The sequence below is a fragment of the Cibotium barometz genome, chromosome 52, assembly GCF_041138505.1.
Source record: "Cibotium barometz isolate CiBa-2024 chromosome 52, ASM4113850v1, whole genome shotgun sequence".
Taxonomy (NCBI): Eukaryota; Viridiplantae; Streptophyta; class Polypodiopsida; order Cyatheales; family Cibotiaceae; genus Cibotium; species Cibotium barometz.
In genome coordinates this window covers 14,525,351-14,536,436 of record NC_141097.1, presented here as the reverse complement: position 1 = coordinate 14,536,436, position 11,086 = coordinate 14,525,351, and positions in this window count along the sequence as shown.

The following is an 11,086-nucleotide window of genomic DNA, read 5'->3' as shown; positions in this document are numbered from 1 at the left end:
TCTCTAGAAGACGCTACCTAGGAGAAAGAAGAAGAGTTGGCAAAAGATTACCCCCATTTTGTGACATGAGGACATCTCGCGTTTTTCAAGTGGGAGAGGATGCAAGATTCCTCCTCAACCTGAATAATGAAAAAGCTTTTACCGCAATCCCCTGTAATCATTCCCTATTTTAGAATGCAAGAAAATATTATTTTTCCTTGTTTTTGCCTAGAGAGAAGAAAAATTCTAAAGAGAGGTAATTCGATATTGAGATATTCTTAGGTATAAAAATTCTCCTAGTATCTAAAATATATTTCCCTAAAATAGAAGTTCAAAATAAATTCTCCAAGGTGCATTAGAAATCAATCAAAAATGATATAAGGGACCTTAGCCGCCTAAGGATCTAGATTTTCAAAAAAATGGATTATGGTCCAATGAAGGTTCCTATGGGCCAATAGGATTAATTTAAATATTGGGATGAGATAAATCTAATGAATAAAAGAAAATACCCAAAAATAAAAAAATGCTCACATAAGATGAAGAGTTGACTGAGTACAAGGTTTATTAGTTTAAAATTAAGAGATATTACTAAAAAATGAGATATTTTAGAGAAATTATGATTTTTTGACACCTTGGTGTAAGGAAGGGGAGACCTTTGAAGTAGGCGCCTCCTTCACATGTGTGGGAGGTTTTTTTAATTCAAAAAAATTGTGATATTTTTATCTATCCTCCCTCTTGGATCAAACTAGATCAAAAGGGGACCCAAACTGGTCCAAATCTTGTCCAAATTAAGTCAAACTGAAGCTAGAAAATTCTAGGACCCAGTTGGACTCACTTAGTGGCCTCCCTCTCCTATAAATAAACCCTCATTCTTTTGTATTCTCATCTCTGAAGTATACCATGCCAATATTTTATTAAAATAATCATATTTTCTATTATCCCTTAAAAATCATCTACTTTTGGGGAGCTTAAAGCTTCTCTCTCTCTTCAACAACTCTTGGAGCTCTCTTCTCGACTTGCTAAACCAATTGATTGGTTGGGGGCTTCACTTCTAGAAAAAGAAGGAAGCTAATCCTTGAGGTAAGAATACATTTTATGGTTTTTTTGTTAATATTCTCAAATAACTTCTCTTCTCAACCCCTCTCAAGCTTGAGAAGTTTTTAATTGTTTGTTTTAAATTCAAATCAAGCTTTCCCTAAGAATTTTAATGTGTAATCAAGAAAAAGTTAATCTTTATACTTATTTAGAATGCTTTCTTATGTATATCTCTCTCTCCAAAAAGAATAGTCATTCCTATGGCTAATTGGGTGCGTCTATTTAGCGAGCCAAGAGCAGTGAGCACAGAGCAGTGAGTAGAAATAAAGTCCTTGTGAAAGTGAGCAAGAAGGGGCATGGTATGATGTTAAGCAAGCATGTAATGTTAAAGAGAAGAGTGAAACCATAGTGCAACTCTATAATGAACAGAACAAAGAAGACTAAAAAAGTTTAAAAATGACTATTGCCAATAAAGCATTTTCAAATGAATGGTGCGGATATAAAAAATCACTACAAAACTCATACTACTTGGCTCGCTAAAAAGACATTGAATTGGTCATTGAGCTACTAATAGAAACAAACTATTGTTGCAACCACATGGAAACCACAGCGACCAGAGAGCATATAAATCAAGCCATTAAGATGCACACCAATTTTAATAGCCATACCACTGACACAACAATATAATACTCTTTAGAAACCATAACCATAGGATTTAAAAATTTTATAATCCAAATAAAAATTGTCCAACAATCAGCTACATGCTATTGTAAAAAACATTCAGAAGCATAACATCCATCAAAACATTACTTCCATAGTCCCAAAAAAATGATTGTCTCAATTAAAAAAAAGACTATCTCTAATGGCATTTTGATGTAGACATGTGATCCTCATAACTGCAAGAGACACAAAGAAAAGAAAATAAGCTTTATCAATACAAAATTATTCTCTACTAACATATTTATCTTTTCAACATGCATACCTTTGCTGAGTATGGTTCTAACAGGTGATCATAGATCCGCTCATCCTTGTCTAACATTATGACATTGCGATCCATAAATGCTGCCACTGGCCCAAGAGTTCCAGTGCCAGCAAACAAATCCAAAATCGTGTCCCCAGGACGACTGAAGACGGAGACGATGTATTTGCTAAGCCGCTGACCTCTCTGACAACCGCCCCGCCATGGTCTACCCTTTCTCTTCACCAGATCCTCCGATGGCACTCTTGAAAACGCACACAAACCATTAACCATATGCCATAAAGATCACCGAAAATCATTTTAAATTCTATCTTGATTTGAATGCATATACATACATGTCAAAGATAAGATCTTGCCCTACATCAAGATCATCACCTAGTGCCAAATCCCTTAGTTGATCCCCATGCATCACAAAGCTTGTAGCAGGAGATGTTGAGCGAACAAAAACAGCCAATATTAGACAAGTGACCTACAAGCAAAGACACATTGGTTGTTCATGCATTTTCACCTTAAATGGGACAAAGAAGATTTACACAAATGACAGCCCCAAAGAGAACAACACCAATACCTGGGTAGTAATCATTTGCCCCATCTTCTTCCCAATAGGTGGAGTACACCTCACAACCTGTCTATGATAAATGCCAAACCCAACGCTCTGTGCAACCTACTCAATGGTCACTCCTTCTTCCATAGTGTAAAGGCATGTAAAGAAGCCTCGATCCGAGAGACAAGAATCAACAACTTTAAAAGTAGAGTCATACATGCCATCCCCAATCTTATTCCAATATGGAACCTTGTTTGCAACACAACCTCCAATGATTATATTTGAGGGGAAGTCTGCAAATATCAACTCCACACAGTAATCGGACCCTCTACTCTTGACATTCCCTACTGTGCAAATAACATTCATGGCATCAAGCACTTGCTTTCCCAATGAGGATGCATCCTCCATGTTCACAAAAGTAGCTGCAAGGTCCTCAATACTGACATTGAAGGCATAAATGGTTCCTATAGACAGGTTTTTGACATTTAACACACATAGTCTTAAGTCAAAACAATCGGATCATGATAGAGATGAGGTAGGAAGCTCACATACCTGGAGCTTGCAATGTCTTGGTTATGATGTCAGTTGGTTGTATCCCACCTGCACTACTATTGGATGTCTGTTGTTGACTCTGCTCCTTATTTGCTTCCATTGCTCGATTCACCTCCAATGCACGATTCACTATTTCCCTCCCTAAATTCACTGGCAATGACTTACGAAAAGAAGCCGATGTAATCGATGTTGCATGTGATGTGGATGTGGCCTCATTATGATCAATTTGCTGGCTACGAAGCTCCAATATAGACTTATGTTGGCGATACAGATCAAGCTCCTCCTCAGGCACATGGTTTCTTTCAAGGTCCAACCACCACGGGCAGAAACGAGACTCTATGCTTGACATGGCCTGTTCAATGACAAACATGGGTAAACACAACTCACCCTCAATATGAACATGTTTCTCAATCATGGATTCAAAATGACAAATTCAATCACTTACTCTTCCAAGCTTCAAATCGGCATACATATAAGATTGATTGTCAACACAAAGCCACACACTAGCGAGAGGGGGTAAAATATCCAATTGGTGCTCCTCAATTTCAGAAAGCAACCATCTGCAAGCCAAAGCCCAAATGATAAAACAACACACAGAAAGAAGCATGCATGTTTTTTAACAAGGAATATCTGGGTTATGTTGTAGGAAAACCTATAAACGACTCACCGTGCAGCATTTTGTAGGCCTGGTTGATGGTCAATATCATGGCTAAATTTTATGCCTCCTTCGTGCACTTTGAAAGCCCTTTTGAAGTACTTTCTTCTGCATAGAACAACAAAAGAGGTGAATCGGCTCTCACCTGGCAACCTGACTCGATCGGCATTTTTAATATCATTTTGGATTCTCAAACCCAGCTCCGTGATCTGAAGCCAGTAGGAGTACATGTGCAGCCATTCCCTAACCTTTGTCTTATCATTTGGCATACCCTCAAGTGATCGCACTGCAGCCTGAGAGTTGTCCAATAGCTTGACAATGTGAGCCTTATCTGTGTCTCTGATGCAAGCAGAACCTATCATATTGAGCTTTTCCTCTGTGGCCACATGATTGGTTAACGCGTGCCATGGGAGGGAGAGCACTGCACACCAAAAGGCCTCACCATTGGTGGAGGGATCAGCAATCCTTGCATATTTTGATGTTTTTCCTCTGTAGAGAACTTCTACCTTTCGAGTTACATTCTCCCTAGCAAACTCGGCAAGTGGTCCATTTGATGCCTCATCAATTTTTTGCTCCATCTCGTCCTTGAACAAGAGCCAAGTCATAATCTGGATTGGCAAATGAAGCCAACTAGGCCTTCCTCTGGCAGATGCACTCTGCATCTCTCTCTCAACCCACAGCTTGTCCTCATTGTCCAAATGTGCCATGAGAGTTGTTAGGTCGGACTCTCCCAATCTTCTTAGTTGAAATAGACGATCACCAAATGTGGTTGGCACAAATGCATAATCATGCGTCCTACAAAACAAAGAAAAAATATGTTAATATTCTTGAGTACAAACAACTTACTTGACATAGAAGGAGACTCTGATAACAAATTAACTTACTTGTTCAACCTGGACAATGAAAACAAAAGCTCACCCACATCCCTCCGCTCGAACACATAAAATTTACAGAGAACAGAACAATGCATGGACAAATCCCCTTGAAACCCTGTAATAAAACACAAAATTAGGAAGGACAAAGAAGCATAAGAAACTATAACATCCCAATGAGAACTCACCTGTAGAAATGCAGTCCATCCAAGCATTGTGTCGATTATTACCATCAAGAATATGCACCATTTTTCGGCTCAAGTACGGACCCCAATCAGGGTCAAGTGCAAGAGTTTCCTCAAACTGTTGATTCACAGTCCTCCAATGCTCATCCCAAGATTCCTCCCTCTCTTGTGTCAATGGTGTCTCCTCCCCTTCCAAGTCCATAATTGATACTGTGAAAGCTCCCATGCTCTCAATGTACCCACCTAGTTTTTTGAAGCTTCGAGTAAGAGACTTATCTGTTGAGGGAGAAACCTTTCGGATTGCCTCCGTCTGGATCATCCTACAGAGAGGAACACGTGGAGGTGGAGACCTAAATTTGACTCCTATCCTATCTAAAAAGGCTTGTGGAGTAGATGTCTCAAGAATCTTCCCAAAAATATCAACCTTGTTTTTTTTCTGCTTGCTTCCTTCAGTTTGGGTTGTGACAACTGTTTCTTCTTGATCCTCTAGTGGATGTGTGTTCTCTTCCCCCTCTATCTCTCTCCCAGTATCCTCAGTATTCTCACCTTCATCCTCATTATCACCACCTTGAGTATTCTCACCCTCATTTTGATCACCTTTATTTTCCTCAATTGCCCCCACTACATTTTGTCCATCCTCCTCATTTCTTTCATCACTATGTAGATGCTGCCTATCCATATCCACCTCCAGGTTAGTGTCATCTATGATATGTACCGCATGCTCCATAGTAGGGTTTGAGGAGGCGGCTTGCTCCAAAGTGCTAGAAAAATCAGCTTGCCTCCTTGTGTGTCTCGATGAGCTCTCACCTGGGCCAACCTGCACACTCTTTTTCCGCTTAGCAAGAGGTAACTCATCCATTTTTGCACAACAAGAACCTTTCAAGCAAGATGCTCTAGTGAAATGACTCGAACTCATTTGAAAACCAGATAGCCATGCAAAAATACAAGAACAAATCTTCAAATAGTATTCTACTCATATTGTATAATTAATTGATTATTTTAACAGCAAATTCAGTAATACGACACAAACTTAAAGAAAAGGTGGCACATTCACTAAAGAGATTAAATTCAGTACTGCAACACAATCATCAAACAAAGGTGGCACATTCACTATCCAACAAAACGGCCAACTCATTAACGAACAGAATATCTCTGAGATTATCATATGGAGTGCTTTGGCCCAAATTCCAAGGCATTCAAAGCCGTATTGAATATTTTAAAAAAATATTCATTGGAAAATATTTACGGAGCCCTTTTCAGGTGTTCAATTCAAGGCATTCAAATTTATTGGAAAATATATAAAGATTCGATAGCCCAAATCTGAAGGCATTCAATATTGAGTACTAATAAACTTTAGAAGTGATATTTCACAATCCAACACTTTTTTAAGGACAAACTTTTTTCTTTTTGTGCTATTGTTCTTTAGATGCACATGTTTGCTGGTCTCCTCTCTCGACTGTGTGAGCCGTTTCTCAACCAAGAAGACATCAAATGTGAGTTTTTTGAGCTTCTTGTATACTCAAAGTCTGCATAATATAGACAGTAGTAAGAGAGACAGTCTATGCAATGTGTTTGAGACAGCACTATATAGATAGCATGTTCTTACACTACTCTCTCCAAATTTCTGCCGCCGGGGAGATCCAAGGGGGGCCGGCGGCAGCCATTTAGGCCCCCCTTGATGGGGGAGTTCGGGGGCAGCGCCCCCGAAGCTTGAAACGAACTCAAAATCGTGATGATTTTTTCAATGCTCAGCAGCAAAACATCCTATTATTTTGTGCACTGAGCGCACAAATTAATTCAAGAAAAATAGCATGAAGTAACGCCGCACATATCATACTGTGTGTGGAGTGTGGCAGCAACAAAACATCCTATTATTTTGTGCGCTGAGCGCACAAATTCATTCAGGAAAAATAGCAAGAAGTAACGCCGCACATCTCATACTACTGTGAGTGGAGTGTGGCGGCAGCAAAACATCCTATTATTTTGTGCGCTGAGCGCACAAATTCATTCAGGCAAAATAGCACAAATTCATGGATGATGATACCTTTCTGTGTCTCTTTGTTGGGGAGAAAGATTGGAGTGGGGAGAGGGCCCTGCGCATGAGATCAGCGTTTCTTTGCTGGGGAGACGCATGATGCTTCATGATCGCTTCTCTGCGTGTGTGTTCGAGGGAAGATGCTTCTGTGCAGAGGACGACTAAAAGCCTTAAGTAATTGCTTCATAAGAAGTAGCCGACTACTAAAAACCCTAAGTTAGGCACTGGACAAATTTTTTTATCCTAATACTAATGAATTTCAACACTAAAATTTAAGGGTTTGGTCAATATTTTTTCGATTTTTTTAAATCTATAGCACAGTTATGCTACGGCATCCAACTGGTAGAGTTTTTGAAATCTAACAAGAGATTATGAAAATGCGCAAGAACTAACACAAAGCAAAATTGTGTGTGTGTGTGTACGCGTGTGTGTGTGTATACATACACACACACACACAAACATATATACAGATATACATGTACTCTTTTTGATACCCTTCATTATGACTGTTTTTGCAATAAATATTTTTATTTGCTTCTACCCATAGTCTTAAAATGAGCCTGGTAAAATTGTATTATGGCTAGTATATGCTATTGATTAGAGCAAGAACATCTAGTATTAAAATATTTTTGGCTAATATTCAATGTAAATTCCTTAATTGTTGTTGTGATTGCATTATGCAGGGAGGCTCGTGTTTTCCTCCATTCTACAATGGGTGCATGCATCCGAGTCCCCTTCTCGAATGGCAAATGTCTTGTGTCAATCAACATGATCTGGGGGAAGCTTGGAACTATTGGTGGGATAAATGTGGAGGCCTTACTTGAAATTGGAGGAGAGTATGAGCCCATTTGTCCTTTACACTTGTATGCAGGGATTGGAGACGAGGCATATTTTATCCTGGAGCATTCATTGTCCTCTGTATATATTGCCAAATCAGAGAATTATTTTGAGACCCCAGAACAAGGCCCCTCAACTATATTTCCTCCCGGTTCTCGAAAGAGTACTCCAATGTAAGTGGCATTAACTTTGACTTTGACATTTTTTGTTTTGCATTGTGCATTGAATTAGAGAGCATTGTGCTTTGCAGTGACTTGGACACTGAAGAGATAGAAGAAATCAATGTCCAAGCACATGGGTCATTGCAAGAGGAGATAGAGGTCTCTCCTGTGGAAAAGTGCTTTCAACATTTGGAAGAGGAAGATGTTCAGTTTGATACTGCGGTCTCTTGCTTTCAAATAATCTGCATGTTACCTCCTACTGATGTCTTGCACACTTTAATCCATGATTGTGATTACAAAGGCAAGGTAAAAGAGCTTCCCAAGGTGTACCCAGAGTTCAGTACATATGAGCTTGAAGGTGGGAAAGGTATGGAAGGGATGGAGCAAAAATACGAGGGCAACATTTGGACAAAGCCACAAACGCAAACTAGGGCCAATAAAACTTTTGTTCTTAGGAAGAGCTTCTGCGGGGGAACCTTCCAGTGCATGAATGAGCACTGCTCCTTTAGGACACGTATGAATCAACCAAACAAACTCCATTGGAATGGGCAGCTGATAAAATCTCCAAAATATGGGAATTTAGCAATTGGGAGCTTCGGGAACCTTGAGTGTTTTTTCTGCAAGCATGTGCCAATGTGTCTTAAAGAATGTCCTGCTTGTGTCTATTATTTTATGCCAAAAGAATCAATGCACAGCAGACTATTTATTCATTATGGCAAACATACACACATGGTTTCCAAGGGAATGTGCCGAGCATCGATACGAAATATCAAGGCCTTTGTAGCACGTGCAGTGGGCATCGACCACAACGCTGGGCCCAGAAAGGTACAAATGATTGTGGCAAGGGAGGTGGTTCTAAGAGCATTCACTGATGATGACAAGGCACAGGGAGAATTCATGACAGAGAGGGAGCTACAGGAGATGTCGCAAGAGTTGCAAAGTTTGATAAATGTCAAAAAGTACGTAGGAAGTGCAATTTAGCAAAGAATAGTATGCAATTATCATCTTTAATACACTAAGTATGCTTTATGAATGCAGGGTGAAGCAGATGGTAATGCAAACACGAAAAACAACACGGCCTCTGGGTGAAGGATATGAAGCCATTCTTAATCTAAAAAGAACATGCCATTTTGAGTTCTTCCATGGTTCTCGATTTCCATTGCAAGCCACCACTACTACTGAGCGTTGCTTTATCTTTAAGATGTCTACTACTGGACCTAGTTCTGGGATTGACATTGTTCGGCGAATGGACAAGGATGGTAATGGGGATCTTAATCAAGCATGGGTCTGCTTTGATCATGTGCATCGCGAGTGGATACTAGATGGCATACAATGGGAGCACATGTTTATGACCACATGTAAGTTACAAGCGGTAGAGAGCATTGCTTAATTTGTGTCTTTAATATAACTCTGTTTCCATTTGTGGCATGCAGGATTGGTGAGCTATTGACAATAGCAACTTGTGAATTTAGAGAAGAGGATGAGGATGCTCAAGTCATGTTTTGGGAAAATATGAATTTGGTAATGGTGGAGCACACAGGGAAGGTAGCAAATTTTTTTGGGTTTATGGCGGATGAGGCTGGCGCTAACTGGAATGCAGTGAGACGTGTCTTCAACGACGGAAAGGAGATGATTGAAAGGGAAAGGTCATGTTTATGGCATTGGGAAGACAACCTTCGTGTCCACACGCAGAGGTACATCTATAGCCCACATCAAGAAAAGCACAGGGAGATGTGTGAGAAGTGGAGGACTGCCCCAAACAAAGAAAGTGCCCTTCAGCAATTTCACAGGATACGAGCATGGTGGGCAACTGGGAAACATCCCTAAGCTTCTTAGCTGGTTAAGTTGGTGGCACTATAGGGTTAGTCGATGGGGTCATTTCATTTTAAAGGTAATGTTTGTAAGAGATTATTCATTGTATTATTGTGTGCCTCCTGCATTGTTTTTAATCAATTTCTACCACTCTTGTAGGATGGAGAGCCTATTGTCAATGCTCTTGTCCCAAGGACAAATATGTCAGAGACCAAGCATGCAAGCTGGTTGGCAGGGGAGGGGTATAGGCAAAAGATTAGTCTTTATGATGCTTGTGTGACAGATCTAATCAATGCTTACTTCCAATGTGCCAGACAACTGGCTTTCTTGGAAGGAAAATACACAGGTTGTGAGCCTACATTGGAGCTTTTGGTTGAGAGAGCTCTTTCTCGACAGAAAGCAAGTCCATCCCCAATAGCTACCTCACGAGCACTGGATGATGCAGTGGCGGGGACCCCTATGTTTTCAAATAGGGTAAAATTCAAGGGTGAGAATAAAACTATTCGAGCCAAAAGGCCACTACACGACTCGACAGAAGAAAACTTTGGCAACTCTAGCCATAGGCCTGAGTTTAACTATGTGACAAGAGAGAGGTTAGAGCCTGCAATAGAGGTCGATGAGCAATGCAAAGTTTTAGAGAGCCTTGAAAGTGATGTGCATGATACAAAGTGGGCCTTGCGGAGGATACCAACAGTGAATCGAGTTGAGTGCAACCACTGGGCATCGGGGAAAAAGTGTAGCTCAAGGTTGCGAGGGGGTGATGTCAGTCCTTGTTTTTGGAGTGATTGTCAACTATCCTCCTGGAAAAAGGAGAAGTATTGCTATTTTTGTAATACAGATGTTAGGCACACTTGGAAAATTACAAAGACAATATTACATCCACCAGAGGATGTCCCTTGTGTTTGGCCCATTGCTAAAGGTACCAAGTTACAAGTGAAAGAAGCCTGCAAGCTTATTAGAGCAGGATATGACATTGGTATTCCTCTTGAGTTTTTTCTAGAAAAGGAGCTTGCAAAAGGCACTAGCGAGACAAACAAGGAGGTGAAACAATTTCCATATCGACGAGGAATTTCAAAGGCTGCATTTGGTCAAATCACTGCGGCCTTAGATATGCATGCAGAAGTTGTAGGCAGCCATATACATATAGAAGGGGTAAAGGAAACATTTAGTATTAATCCATTGACCAATGGGAGCCAAGACACACCTCTGATAGAGGTCACTATTCAGAAGAATCCAATGTGTTCATGTGTGGAGTTCAGAGATAGAGTGGCCAAGAAAAGACCATATCTTGCATGCAAGCACATATACTTTGTGTTCTTAATGATTCTTGGACAGGATGTGAACAATAATATGCATATTCATCAAGTTTGTATTTCTGAGAGAATTGTAAAAGACATGCTAACTAAGTCTATTAGAAGTCATCCTCAACAGCTTTAGGAA